This window comes from Octopus bimaculoides, chromosome 12 (assembly GCF_001194135.2).
Source record: "Octopus bimaculoides isolate UCB-OBI-ISO-001 chromosome 12, ASM119413v2, whole genome shotgun sequence".
NCBI lineage: Eukaryota > Metazoa > Mollusca > Cephalopoda > Octopoda > Octopodidae > Octopus > Octopus bimaculoides.
Window position 1 is genome coordinate 56219183 of NC_068992.1, and position 4104 is coordinate 56223286.

Sequence of the window (4104 nt, forward strand, 5' to 3'; positions counted from 1 at the left end):
CTATCTCCAAAACTCAAGAAGTTCGATAACAAACAGACAGAGGCTACAGCTTTATATGTATAGATGTGTGTGCACGTGTGTGCACGTGTGTGTATGCACATGTGCATATATATATATATATGTATGCATGTCTTACGAGAGTCGTAACTTGTGGCTGTGCTGCAAGAAAACAGTAGATACCACGTCTCTTTACTCTGTATCATTTAAATTTTCCTTATTGCAGATTACAGATTACAACGATCAACTGATCTGCCTGCTTGCCTGCCTGCTTGCCTGCCTGCCTGTCTGTCTGTCTGCCTGCCTGTCTGTCTGTCTGTCTGTCTGTCTGTCTGTCTGTCTGTCTGTCCCTGTCTGTCTGCCTCTCTCTCCTTCCCCCTCTCTTTTTTCTACACACAAATGTATACATTTTAGACTGAAACAAGTAAAAAAAAAATCTAAGACAATATTATTAAGTTAGTACTAACATGATATAAAGCCAACATCAAATATGTTAATTTGATGTAATTAAGCGGCGAGAAGGCAACTTAGTTATTACATTAATCATTTCGGAGACTATACGAAGACAAATCCGGCTATGTTTCCGTTTTATTACTGCTCATCAGCGAAAGACTTAGTATGTATTATCTTCTTACAAGATGTTACAACTCTAGTCTCTTCAGCGGAGACGAAACTCTGAATATTTGGCCGAATTGTAAGAAGGTATACATACATACATACATGCAGAAACACACTCTCACACACACGGAACCAAAGAACTAAGCGTCAACCTACTTAGTGAAAGAGTGACGAGAAAATCTCTAAGTAGCTGTACAATGTTGTATGCCAGTAAGTGCGAGAAATTAAAATATATTTAAAACGATAAATCATATAAAACGATAAATCATATAAAACGATAAATAATTTAAAACGATAAATCAGGGTTGCCAACAAAATGAGTAAAAATCAACTTAGTTTCACCATATTCAATTTATTGAGCTATACATACCTAATTAGAAATAGTTATTTCAAGAAGAAAAGACATTAGCTGAATGCTAAATATTTTTAAAATAATTTCAACAAGCATGGGAAACTTCTTAATATTTGTTTCGGCTAATTAGAACCCTTCAACATAGAATGAATCCTACACTCTACCATATTTGGGAAAATAGAAATGAGAGTATCGCTATGTAGATGTTGTTGTTGGCACTCCGTCGCTTAACGACGACGAGGGTTCCAGTTGATCCGATCAACGGAACAGCCTGCTCATGAAATTAACGTGCAAGTGGCTGAGCACTCCACAGACACGTGTACCCTTAACGTAGTTCTCGGGGATATTCAGCGTGACAGTGTGACAAGGTTGACCCTTTGAATTACAGGCACAACAGAAACAGGAAGTAAGAGTGAAAGAAAGCTGTAGTGAAAGAGTACAGCAGGGTTCGCCACCATCCCCTGCCGGAGCCTCGTGGAGCTTTAGTTGTTTTCGCTGAATAAACACTCACAACGCCCTGTCTAAGGAATCGAAACCGCGATCCTATGACTGTGAGTCCGCTGCCCTAACCACAGGGCCATTGCGCCTCCACTGCTATGTAGATATACAGTACTAATCACAAATCGGCTTGTATAATTAATTAGCATATTTAAAATATACTAATTAGAAAATATGCTAAACATATTTAGCATATTTCAAATACGTCTAGTTTAGGAACAAGGCAACAATTTTGAGAAGTGGTTGAGTCAATATCATCGACCTCAGTTCTTGGCTGGCTCTTTATTTTATTGATCTCGAAAGGGTGTAAACAGAACTTAAAGAGCTAGAAGTACCGTATGACATTTTGTCCGGCTTGCTACATCTAACAAAATATTACCTTGAATTTGTTCAGTAGTGCGGTTTGTCTGATGATTAACCACATCTCAAGCGGCTCGCTTCTCAAAAACAAAAAACAGAAAAAGGTTGCCCGTGTTATATTCCGTGGCAGTAACATTCTTCTCTTTTCTCCTGTAGGCACAAGGCCCGAAATTTTTGGGGAGGGGGTGGTCGATTATATCGACCTCAGCACGCAACTGGTACTTAATTTATCGACCCCAAAAGGATGAAAGGCAAAGTCAACCTCGGCGGAATCTGAACTCAGAACGTAAAGACAGACGAAATACCGCTAAGCATGTCGCCCGGCGTGCTAACGTTTCTTATTTCTTTATTGCCCACAAGGGGCTAAACATAGAGGGGACAAACAAGGACAGACAAATGAATTAATTTGATTACATCGACCCCAGTGCGTAACTGATACTTAATTTATCGACCCCGAAAGGATGGAAGGCAAAGTCAACCTCGGCGGAATTTGAACTCAGAACGTAAAGACAGACGAAATACCGCAAGCATTTCTGCCAGCTCACCGCCTTTTCCGTTGGAGTAACATCATATCTTACAAAAGGTGGAATGATCATTGTTAGAACACTCGATCGTGGCTCGCCAAGTAATACTAAGCAACAACAACAACAACAACAGCAACAACAACTTAAACAGAAATTCACAAATGTCAACTGTATCAAGCATAATCCACACTGCATTTAGCTACATTCTTTCCCTATGTCTTCTGATTTCCTGTACAATTCCCGGAGCCTTCAACATGTTGAATTAATCGTCTTTATAATGATGATCTCTCTTCTCACACCCTTCTTCCCCGTCGTTCTCTTTACCCGTTACACGCGCGCGCACAAACACAAACACACACACAAACATGTATATATAACTCTTCGAAACGCCGGTGTTAAAACGGGGGTAGCTGATGAAGGAAAATGTTCTCTATGTGGCTTGTGTGTTTTCTGTACTCTGGTTATTATTATTTCTTGTCTACGTTTTGTTTGAAATGTCCTGTACCCAGATATGGGTGTAATAGTCTGGTGTAATATTCTCGGGTCACTCTATCTTTATTCATAGTGCCTTCATATGATACATTTTCGTCTATGCCTAGGTACTTGTAACATTTTTTGTGTGGAATGGGGAAAATAGAGAGACCGTTGATGCACAGATTTTGGGTTTGGGGCACTGACTTTCCTCGTTCTATAACCGAATATAAGGCGGCGAGCTAACAGAAACGTTAGCACGCCGGGCGAAATGCTTAGCGGTATTTCGTCTGTCTTTATGTTCTGAGTTCAAATTCCGCCGAGGTTGATTTTGCTTTTCATCCTTTCGGGGTCGATAAATTAAGTACCAGTTGCGTACTGATGTCGATCTAATTGATTGGCTCCTCCCCCAAAATGTCGAGCCTTGTGCCTATTTATCTGTGTGCTTGTCTTTCTACTTAACTGTAGAAATTTCCATTGACATCTGATGTGTGTGTGTGTGCATGTGTGTGAGTGTATATATATATATATATATATATATATATATATATATATATATACACACAGACGTCGGAGACATAAATACCAGCAGTCACCCATGCATACCAGTCTCCTCTCTCCACGGCACTCATGTTATCCAAAGGAAAGGCAAAGGCTAATATAGCTTGGCATCAGTGACGTCGCAGCACATTTTTACACCTGAGTGAACTGGAACAACGTGAATTAAAGTGTCTTGCTCAAGAACACAGCACACAGTCCGGTCCAGGAATCGAACTCACTGCCTCATGATTGTGAGCCCGATGCCTTGCGCCTTCACACACACACACACACACGCACACACATACATACATACATACATATATGTATATATATATATACATACATATATACAGGCACGTTAGATGTGTATATGCATATATATGTATACACACACATACACGCACGTATAAGTATATGTATGTGCATATATATATATATATGTGTATGCTTGTACGTAAATATGACTTGGCAACCATCAAGATTGGAATTCGATGAACGAGACGCAGTCAGAATTTTATTTTGTTATACTTAATTTAATTTTTATTTTCACTAACTTTATAATTCCTGTCTTGTGCAGCATTTTATCATAGGCACTTGGGTTCACATATACTTTTAAATATTCTGTGTTTATTCAGAGAAGTTTTTCTTTTATAATATACATTTTCTCCTTATTTAAGTTCTAAACAAAAACAACAAAAGGTTATATAAAAAAAATAAAATAAATGTTGCTTTTTTTTTTCAGAA

General features: G+C 38.8%; 1 protein-coding gene across 1 annotated transcript in view; it reads left to right on the top strand.

Moving 5' to 3' along the window:
• LOC106884395 (A disintegrin and metalloproteinase with thrombospondin motifs 16) overlaps positions 1-4104 on the top strand; it is a 23736-nt gene that overhangs the window by 7353 nt on the left and 12279 nt on the right. The window lies entirely within an intron of this gene.